This window comes from Ursus arctos, unplaced genomic scaffold (genome assembly GCF_023065955.2).
Source record: "Ursus arctos isolate Adak ecotype North America unplaced genomic scaffold, UrsArc2.0 scaffold_34, whole genome shotgun sequence".
Lineage (NCBI taxonomy): Eukaryota > Metazoa > Chordata > Mammalia > Carnivora > Ursidae > Ursus > Ursus arctos.
The window spans coordinates 5988346-5999260 of record NW_026623030.1 but is presented as its reverse complement, the minus strand read 5'-3'; the positions used below and the strand labels follow the sequence as shown (position 1 = coordinate 5999260).

The window sequence follows — 10915 nt, the reverse complement described above, 5'->3', positions numbered from 1 at the left end:
CCTCAATATTATTTACTTGTCTATCCCAATAGTAGGCTCCATGCATTCCCCAAATATCTCTTGAGTTCTTAGTGAGGGTCAGGCATCGTTCCGTGTAATGGGAATACACATTCTCCACCGTTTTGAGCAAAACAAAGTCCTGGTCTTCTGAGCTGCAGTGAGGGTCCTTGGAGGGTATGTAATAGATTACTAATGGGCAGGGTAAAGCTGACATATAATTATGTTGAATTTTACAGAGAAACATATACCTAAATGCCTCCAACTCTCCCATTGCCATAATGTGTGTGTGTGTGTAGGGGTATGAGCGGGAACAGCTGAAACGGAAAACAAATATAGGGAGGACCACGTGCAGGGATAGATTCCTTCCATGGCTATTTTCTAGAAACAGAGATAGAGACTTGCAGTTTCTAGTTATGAACTAAAGAAGACAAGGAAGGTCAATGCAAGATTAAGATTCATCATAAATGATAAAATTGAGGTTAAGATTTAAAACTCAGCTCTCCATTTAAAAGGGTTAAGTTATACACAAAGAAATCGTGCGGAATTGAAATAGAAAAATAAATTGTTTTGTGGTCTTAGAAAAAAACATTTCCTTCTTCATTGTCCATGGGCAGTTTCTTGTTTAGAAGGAAAAAGTCATTTCTCTTTCTGCCCCAAGAGGGCAAGAACACAGTTTCTCCAACCCCATAGCATCTGAGCTATTTGTGTGGTATGCATCACGCACATGAAATATAAACTAAGTATATGCTTGTCACATTCTGATAGCCGGTATTAAACACTTAGCTCACTGCTCATTTAATAAAAGTTTACCCTAGTAGCCAGATTTGAAGTTGTCTTTGCAGTCTGGGACCTGGGCATTCTCAACTGGTGCCAGGACATGCCTGGCCTAGAACAGATGCTATCCACTAAGTTTGCTGGGGCTGAGCTTAACCTAACGGGATTTCAAAGCTACTGTAGGTAGGTGGCAGTATGGTTCAACTCCCCACTTCATATGTAGCCAGTTAGGAATTTTAAACCCATCTCTTTGTGGTCTGGGGACAAGCTACTAAATCTTTTATAGCCTCAACTTTCTCATCTGTGAAATGGGAAAGTATTGACTGCCCCAGTCATTGTGAGTATTAAATAAGACCATCTACTTAGTAGGGGACTTGACACAATAAATGGTAGCTATTATATTACATATGAGGACTGATCAAATTCTACATAGTAATTACCATGATAGTGGAAGACAGCAGAGAGCTCTTTAAAGAAAGCGAATTAAGCCAACATTTCACTAACCAAAATGTTACTGACAAATTATTCATAGGTTTCAAAAGATTCTCTTCTCTGACATTATGGAAGTTGAAAATTAATTAGCTGCACCTCTCACAGATCCTGCCTGAAACCCCAGGTTAGTATATTTTGGCATGTCTGCAGGGGGTTTAATTTGGGCAGCGGGGAATTATCTAATTTTGGCGACTGTAATAAAATTGGGTTAAAATGCCATATGCTAGGGCAGTACCGAAACTCCTTGGCTGTCAATGCTATTACTTCTGGAGGACAAAACGCATATTGTCTGCACTCAGGCGGAGTTCAAGTCCTAAAGGGCCTTCAGAGGAGAGATGTAGGTCCTTCAAGGAGAAAGGGTCGTAACCGGAAGAATCTAGCTGACTTTCCAGTATGGAGCCATTGCCCTTATAAAGGGCAGGGAATCCTTAAGGGGGTAACCACATGGGGTCAGAAAGAGCCGGGTGGGTCTTGCTCCGGAAGGATTCATCTGTTCCACTACGTGTTCTGCAGCCCTACTGTGTGTCTCGGGACTGGTGCTGCCCATTGGGCGCACGCAGTCCGCGAGGTAACGGGCGCACGGAATAAGTCGGCCTCCTCTCCCGAGATCGTCCTTAGCCAGCCGGGGAAGCCGGCTCCTCCAGGCGCGCCAGCCAGCCCTCTGTCGGCACTTGGAGTTCCCTGTCCGGCCGGCGGTGGGCGCGCGCCCCACGAGGCCCGAGCCGGCTGCCGTGTGCTGAGCCGGCCGGCCCCACCGAGCATTGGGGTCCCGCGGCCTCGGCGCCCACACGCCCCCAGCTCCGTGCAAGCAGCCCGCAGAGGTTGGTGCGGCTCGCGCACTCGGGGTCGAGCCCGGCCCACCCGCCGGCAGCACGGCGGTCCCCACCGCCCCCGCGGCCAGGCCGCACGCCGGGTCCCCGCCGCGGAGGGGGATGGGGAGGGAGGAGAGCCTGGAGGAGTTGGAGACAGACACAGCCTCGGCGAGCATAGTTACGGCTGGAGACAGACGGCGGCGGGAGGCGGAACACTCCCCCCCTCCGGCGACGGGAGGCGGGACACCTCCCTCGGCGGCTGCAGCACCGTCTCCCTCCTCCCCCCCTCCCGAAGGCTGCGGGTCGGGCCCGGCGGGACAGGCAGGCGAGTGCGGCTGGCCCTGCCCGCCCCGCGCGCCGCCGCGGCCGGCCGGGGATCCCCTGCGAGCCGGGGAGGAGCCGCCGCCGCCAGACAGGCTGCGAGTCTCTGGGAAAGTGAAAGGGGGGCGGGGAGCGCGGGGGAGGCCCGGGGGTAAGGTCCCCGGCTCTTAAAGAGACCCGGCGCACCGCGCCGCGCTCCCCGCCGACCCGCTGCGCGCCCCCCGCCGCGGCGGCCCCGCATCCCGCGCCCCTCCCCCGCGGCCAGCAGGGCCGGTGGCCCGGCGGGCCGCACTGCGGGCGGTCCCCCGCCTCCGCTCCGGAGGGACGGCCGCAGGTGAGTGCAGACCCGAGGTGGCTGTTGTGGTCTCGGCGTCTGGCCCAAGTTCAGCGCAGCGCTGGGGCGGGGGTGGGGTGGGGTGGGGAGGGCAGGGGGCGGAGGACGCGGGGACAGGACGCTCCGGGAACGGGACGTCCGCGAGCCTGCGCCGTCGGCGGGGGCCGGAGGGAGCTGCCCAGCCCTAGGAGTCCTCCCCAGACCGGCGAGTTCCCCGGAGACGAGTTCTCGAGGTCTGAGGCAGTGTAGCCCGTGGGCACGGCGGCGTCCTGGGGCGCTAGCCCGGCGCGGGTGTGGGGAGGGCGACCCGGCACTCCCGAACCGAGGCTCCGCCGCCTCTGCCTGTGTGCTCTGCTGGAGGAACATTGCCGACCTATTTCTCGGTGCCCGGCGTGGGGTGTCCTGCGGTTGCAGGACTTAATTCTGCACCGCCGGGAGGCCGGGGTAAGCGCCGAGGTAACTGCCCAAACTGAGGTCTCGGTTCCCTTGGGCCTGTCAGCGAACGACTGCAGGCGGGTGGGGGGGCACTGGAGGTCAGCGGGAAGCGGGAAGATTGTTGCAGGACCTTGCTGGGGAGTTCGCGGGAAGGAAAAGGGGCGGGAGCGGGCCGTACCCTGAACCCTGCATCCCGCTGCTGGACAGCCCGCGGCTCCGCACCCCCGCACCCCGCATCTCGCGCCCCGCGTCCCTCGGGCCCTCCTCACCCGGCGTCTGCCCGGGTCCCCCAGCGCGCGTTGACGTCGGTCGCGGGGCCGCCCGGAGCTCCCGGCATTGGCTGGGAAGTCGATTGTCTCAGGAGGCTGCTATTATACTTAGGCTGGGTCTCTGAGCCCCGGAGGAAGCAGGCGTGTGTTGAATTTCTCTTTGACCCTCACGGTGGAATAAACAGGAAACGACGAGCACCCAGCCCGGGCTCAGCACTTGCCTTTGTTGTGGGATCCGCTTTGCACAGTGGCGAGGAGGCTTGCCTGGGACCCCTGCCGGGTGCACCGCCTGGGGTGGCGTTGGGGGCGCGCCCTGTAAGTACGCGGCTGGAAGACAGTGGGCTCGGTTCAGGTTAATTCGCTGTGGTGGCGGAGAGGGCATTTGCTTGTTTCAAAACTTTTTTTTTTTTCCCCACTGGAAAAGGAAGAGGCTTCCCGTTGCGGCAGAGATTTTCAGGAGGACGAAACGGACGCGTGGTGGGTGGGTGTCACCTGGAGAAGGCGCGTCAGTCAGTGCCCTGGTTCCCGGTTTAGCTGGCGGGGCACCGTGTCGCCGGTCAGAACAGCGAGAAACTCTTGAAAGCAAGCAGGGCTTCTTTGCTCCTCGCCGGGCACGGGAATGATTGCTGAGTGGCGTTGGCCACATAAACTAGCTTAATTTTTGTTTTCCCCGAAGACCCTTTTTTAATTAGCTAGAATTGGATACTTTTGATTTGCTTTTCTCTTTCTCTGTGTCCCCTCTAGTACCTTCTCTTTCTTTGAAATTACTTTGGCAGCTTCTTATCCCCAGGTCCCACTTACGGTTTAGTGCTGCTTTCTACAATGTTATAGAAGTATTGTGACAAATATTCATTGACGACCTACTATGTGCTAGGCATTGTAGGCTGTGGGGTGAGATAAGCTGTTACAGGATGTTGATTCCGAGAGCTACTATAAGTAAGTTTCTTGCAGTAGAGGTGGGCCGAGATGGTCAGCAGCCTTGGTCCTTAAAAATATATGGGTCCTGTTGGCTGGCATGGAGGTTGGTGCCTTCCCTCATGGCTAGTACTAGGAAACTTCCCTTTAAAATGGGAAGTTGTTTCCAGTTTGTTTGGCTAGCCAAGAAAGATACTCTCCCATTTCTATCTCCCCTGGATCCTCTGGACTGAGCTTGGAATTAAATGTTCTGTAGAGTCTGCTCTGAAAAACTGCCATTGCATCAAGCCATGTTCTGCATTTCGTATGTGACTATTTAGTCCTTCCTAGTATTTATATTGAATTTACTGTCATCTGTACATCTGTCTTTGTACTCTGCACAATTCTCTTGCAACAGATTCTTTATGTTCAGTATGGGATCATAATGTCAAGTTTGAGTCATTACATAGACAAATGAGTGGATCTGAATATTGCCCATCCCATGCACATTTATTGAATTATAATATTTGGTTTCCTATCAACCCTTGAATGTTATTTGATGGCCCTTGCAAAGCAGTGCTTTTTAAAACATGGGTAAATTCCTCATGATCTTTGAAAGCTTAATTCTTTTAAGAGCTTCACTTTGCTATTGACATTGAACACGCTGTTAGGAATCAGGGCTAGGACGGTAAATGCTGGTTGGGATTTGCTGTAATGGAGTTGCAGCTACCTTCCTCCCTTTTAATTTCTTAACATTCTTCTGTTGCCCTTGGAAGAGTTTGCCGTCATTGGCCATGGTTCTAGTTCATGTAGATTTATAGTTACTCTGGAGAAGACTTTTCCCACAGGTTTTAGGACTGTCTCTTGAATCCTCTTGGGGGCTTGGTGTGCATGACCACAGTCCTGCAGAGGAATCCAGCCGGTGCCACCTGCTTATTAAGGGATTTTGTGCCAATTTGTTGGCACATAATATGAGAATCAAAGCCCCCCCCCCCGCCTCTCCTCGCCCCCTGCCATAGTGTATACATACATAGACAAATATTCCCCCCCCCCCAATTGCTGACAGTGTTCTAAGAATAGTTTTCTTGCCTGGCACGCTGAGAGCAAGGACCGGTCTGCAGAGGTGTTTACAGTTTGGGACTGTGCTGTAGTCTTGATTGACTTAGCAGCCTGGCAGAGTAGGCTTGTAGCTCATGGTCCGCTGTCTGCTTTTCATCTGGGCTGCTGGAGGGGTAATTCCCAGCTGGACAGGGCATCACAGAAGCTGAGAATGACTTTTGCTCAATGAGGGTAGTTCCTGTCCTCATGTCAAGCAGAGACTCTTAAGCTCTGTCTGGATCCTTTTGCTCTCACCTAGCTATCAGTCACCCCCTGGTCTAGGCTGGAGAGGATTGCTCTGTGTCATCTGTAAAACCCAAGGACTCTCAGGGCTGGGGCAGGGACACTTGCTGTTGTGACACTTGCTAGTCAAATCTTTCTGGTAGTCCTTGCCATATTTCTTCTCATGTTTAATCATCTGGGCTCATGGAATTTCTATGATGTGTCTGTCCTTTTGGGTGAGAGTTAGTAGAGAAGAAAGAAAACTCAAGGAGCAATAGCTATAAAAAGATTATTCCATATTAACCTGGAAGGTTTTTAGAAATGTTAAACATACTTGATGTGGACACATGGCTGTTAAATGTAAACAGTAGCAAAACTGCCATGTAGCCCCATCTTGCCCTTTTGTCCCTTCTTCCTACTCCCTTCCTCCCTCTAGTCCATCAGTCCCTCCCTCCCTCCCTGCCTCCTTTCCTCCCTGCCTCCTTCTTCCCTTCCTCCTTTCTTCCCTCCTTCCCTTCCTTCCTTCCTTCCTTCCTTCCTTCCTTCCTTCCTTCCTTCCTCTCTCCCTCCCTCCCTTTCTTCCTATCTCAGAAAAGTCTTCTGGAAGCCGTTATTTTCTGGTGTCAGAGTGACTTTCTGCCTACATGGGATTCTTTGGTCTAGAATTACACCTTGACCTATATTATGGGTGTGCATGGAACGTGACTCTTAAGTTTTAAAATAGGAATGTAAAGTTTCTGCCTACTATTTGAAAATTTAGGCCACAAGACCTGCCACTTTTTTAGGGAAATTTTGTGTGTGTGTGTGGCGGTCTTCGTTTCACTGTTAGGCAACTAAAGCGAGCAGCCCTAAGCACCTGTACTATTACTTGCTGCAGAAATATTATATTCCTATTCCCAGTTACTGTTGTTTTTTCCTCTATCATAGGAGGGATTGAAAATAGTGTTTGTGTTGTCTCATATCCATGTGATTTAAGTATGGATTGTTTTTCTTTGAATTTCCACGAAAAATGGCACTTTGGCCTTTTAAGCTGTTTTTGTGAGGACTTTTCTTTCCACCAGGCTTGTTTTTCAGATAGGTCTTGGAAATTACGAAGAACATAGTTATAATTTCTCTCTTGATTGGCAGCTGAGAGCTTTCCCGAACAAAAATAAGGCTACACTGTGCCAAATGGTTGACTTTTCTAGAATAAAAACTCTAAAGGGTATGCAGAAAGTCCTCTGGTTAATATATTGGCATTCCCAGAACCCACTAAAACTCCGGCAGCCTGCCAGCCACCACTTAATGAGGATGCAGAATGTCTGGCTCGAATCCCCATGAGCAGAAGGGGGTGGGGAGCTGATGTCCACACCCTTTATTAATTTTTAATGACTGTACTTTTGTTTTGCAGATTTTGCTCTGTACCCCCTCATGACTGACTCCCACCACAGCACCCCTTCCCCCATCCATTTATTTACTCATTTACTTGGCATTGGGAAAATGTTGAGACTTTCAAGGTTAAGAATCCTGCTGAGGGATCATTTCTGTTTGCATAGGTTCTTTTGTTGTTGCTTTTCTTTCGTTTTCTCCCCTCCGAACCCTTTTTTAGAAGAGGAAGAGAGAAAGGGAACAGAAAGAGAGATGACAACTTTTTTTTTTTTTAATGATGCTTTATTGTCTGCTGGAAGAGAACCATTTACGAAACTTTAAGTTTGTCAGACAGTTTATATGACAGTGCAAGTTGGTGCTTGCCAAGCTCCAGACAGATTGCTAATGTTACATGACAGGGATAAATAAATTACCGCTGTCTGCAACACGCTTGCACTGCAGACGCACCCTGCAGCCGGCGGCCGGGCGCTGAGCACCCAGGGAGCCTGTTGGATGTGCAGCTGGGAGGAAGGCCTCTGCCTATTGCCTAGAACTCTGTGACTTGGTTCGGAAATGAAAAGGGTGTGTCTCTCGCTTTTATTTTTGGCAGTGCTGCAGGGCAGCAGAATGCACGTAGCAGCTGTGTGTCCTTCGTTTTGCTGGGCAGCTCTGCCCCCTTGCCCTGCCCTTCCCCTCCCTCTCTCACCCGACCTTCCCCTCACCCGTCTCACATTCTTCCCTATGCACCAGGGGGCCATGGCACCTAGTCCTCCTCCCAGGGACCTGCTGTGGACAAAACGAAACTTTGTTCTTAGCTGCTCAGCCCTTAAGTTTTCTCAAAGCCAAGTTTCAAGCTGTTTACAGTTGCGTTCTTTCTGCAGGTGCAGACATTGAGAACAAATTGTCTGAGATAAGTGTGTGTGTGCTGCCCTGGGAGGGGGCTGGGTGGCACTCCTTGGGCATAATGTACTTTCATCTCTGGCAATTTGGATAGTCAGCTGGCAGAGTGACAGGTGTAATGAACTTAATGGTCTTGCTCTGGTTGTTAGCGGACACACTGCTCATATTACAAAGCCACCTCCCAAGTTGGGCCCCTGCCAAATGACTTGCTCTTCCCTTTGCAGACAAGATTCAGGGCCTAGACTACTCCAGTGACGTTAAGGTCAGGAATTAGGTGGGTGTGAGCCAACATCTGTGTGTCTTCATCTCCATGGTCTGTAAATGGACCTAGAATTTCTCTGCAAAGTAAAACTGTTGCATTCATTTTTCAAAAAGGAGCCATCCCATCCACCCTTGGCTAGTCCTTCCTCCAGGAGAGGTGTGAGGACCCTCCGTGTAGGTGTGTGCACTCCTTGCCCCTGGGGTTTGCAGAATGACAGGCTTCCTGCTGTGCCTTTTCAGTTCTGTGCACAGCCACCATTCTTCAGAAATGGGCTGGGCCTATAGCTGGTGGAGGCTCAGCCAGGCATTGTTTTCATTGTCTGTGGCCCCAAGGGCCTGCAACCTCTGTGCAGATCGGGGAGGGGATTTCCATAGTAAAATCTCACTGCTTCCGGAAGACAAGAGTGGCGAGCCCACGGCAGGAGGCCAGGCTGCTTTTGGAAGGGCTGCTGGACCTCTGGCTGGCCCGCCTCCCCAGGGCACTTGGTCAGAGAATAGTAGCAGCAGTTCCAAACACTTGCATAGCGCTGATTATGTGCCAGGCTGTTCTTAGTGTTGCACGTATATGAACTAACTTCGTCCTCAGGGCAGCCCTGTGACATCTGTACTGCTGCCACCCCCAGCTTGCAGGAGGGAACGAGAAGCCTGGAACTTACCCAGAGTCACACTTCTTGTAAATAAAGGGTGGACTCAGACACAGCCAGGGCATTCTCTCACTTGGGGCTTGCGTTTTGACTGCAGACCTCCGGAGGCTGGGCCCAAGTTAGAGGGTCTGGGCTTTGACTCTGGGCCACCCGAAGCTGGGCCCAAGTTAGAGGGTCTGGGCTCTGACTCCAGGCCGGCCAAGGCTGGGCCCAAGTTAGAGGGTCTGGGCTTTGACTCTGGGCCGCCCGAAGCTGGGCCCAAGTTACAGAGTCTGGGCTCTGACTCCGGGCCGCCCGAGGCTGGGCCCAAGTTAGAGGGTCTGGGCTTTGACTCCGGGCCGCCCAAAGCTGGGCCCAAGTTACAGGGTCTGGGCTCTGACTCCAGGCCGGCCGAGGCTAGGCCCAAGTTAGAGGGTCTGGGCTCTGACTTTGGGCCGCCCGAGGCTGGGCCCAAGTCGGAAGTTCTTCATCGGGGATTCTTCACCTGCTGGGTGGAGGAGGTCCCAATGACAGGTTCCAAACATGGCTCAGTCAACAAGCTCTTTCTTCCTCCTTCCTACCTTTATCTGTGGCTCTGATTATGGCCCCCTCACCTCTGTTCCCTGTTCTTATTTCTAGCCTCTGCTTTCTGTGCGTATCATGCTGGTGACAAGAGCCTCGGTTTTGAGAATTAGGCCATTGGTGGTTGTGTTTTGTCCATGTTGAACTTGAGTCCTTGAAAGACAGATGAAGTAAAAATCAGCAGCAGTATTGTTGGCCGAAGTATTCTGCACCATTCCTTAAAAACCCGGTCTTTTAGTCTTGTCTGGGTGTCGATTGTCAGAGCATTAGGGCCTGTTTTCTGGGGGGTGAACTGAGGCCGGTGGCGGTGGAACTGTCTGCTGTGGGTCTGGGGGGAGGCTGGATGCGGCCCTAGTCAGTGGTTTGCTCAGGCAGAAGGATCCAGCTCATCCAGTACATGGAAAGCTACCGTTTTCGTTTCCCTTTGCTTCTCACGCGTTTGGGGAAAAAAAAAGAAAAAATAATCATATCTTTAAGATTCTCTATTTTGATCCACGAGGGCCTAGATTAATCATCTACATGTATTGACGTGTACTTCTTGTGAAATAGTGTCCATTTTGGACAAACCTAAATGTTTGGGATTACAGGACCTTAAGCGAGTTCTTAGGAGATGCAGATTTCCTTGGGGCTGGCAGGACAGCTCTCAGCTCTTTGCAAGCCCGTGGCAGTGGGGCAGGAACTGGAATCCATGGGAATCCATTGTAGCCCCTGCGCTCAGCCGGTGACTGAGGTGGTGCTGTCCCCTATATAATGTATTATGGCTTCCACACATTGTGGGAAGCAGTCACCTGAATGGGGTTAGGCAAATGCTGTCCTCCCGTGGGTTGATGCAGGCCTCTGAAAGTTCCTGTTCTGGTCTGTGTTCTGTCCTCCCCATTTCCACAGCACCAAGCAGCTATGTTTTCATGTGGCTTGTCCCAGAGTTCATCAAAGTTGTCAGTCTCCGGACGTGCCCATCACGGCCTGTGTGGCAGGTGTTAGCATTGCCTGTCAAGGACAGACATGGGGGCCTGGGTGTACCGGCCGCCAGCCCAGCTCTGCCCACTCTAGTTGAGACTGACTTTTTATTCCACAGAGTCCCAGAGGCCCCTGGCTGAAACCATCGTCACAGGTCTAGTCTCTGAAATTCTTTTTTTCCTGATTAGATTCTTATTGAAGATAATTAGAAACAATTAAACAAAGAAGAAGAAAAAAGAAACAAAGAAGAAAATAAAAATGTCTAAAATTGTCTTGATTCTACTACCTTTAGGAGACCTCTGTTAATAGTTTAGTAGGTTCTTTCCAGACTTACTTACTGATAGGTTATAAAATTATATGTAGAACTTATGTATGTTTTCAGACTTTGTATTTTACCCTGAACATTTTTTCATATAATTTAAATATTCTGCAAAAGTACCACTGCTGATAACTGTAACATTCTGCTCTATGGTTATATTGTTATTTTTAAAAAAATCTGTTTGGAACATTGATGATGTTACCAGTTTTCTGTATTATAAATGATATGCATTGAACATTTGATTACATCCTTTGGATAGATTCCTAAAAGGGAGG

At 50.8% G+C, this 10915-nt stretch overlaps 1 protein-coding gene across 19 annotated transcripts in view; it reads left to right on the top strand.

Annotated features, from left to right (window-relative positions):
- The first annotated feature begins 2263 nt into the window (after nt 1-2263).
- LDLRAD4 (low density lipoprotein receptor class A domain containing 4) overlaps nt 2264-10915 on the top strand; it is a 421884-nt gene continuing 413232 nt past the window's right edge. For 5 of the 19 annotated variants that reach the window (XM_057305863.1, XM_057305865.1, XM_057305852.1 and 2 more), the window contains exon 1: nt 3387-3752. The gene's annotated coding sequence lies outside the window, so the exon portion shown is untranslated. Of the gene's footprint in view, nt 2734-2858; nt 3190-3386; nt 3753-10915 lie in introns of those variants that run through there. The other 14 variants (XM_048221588.2, XM_044379514.3, XM_044379520.3 and 11 more) reach the window with 7 other exon arrangements.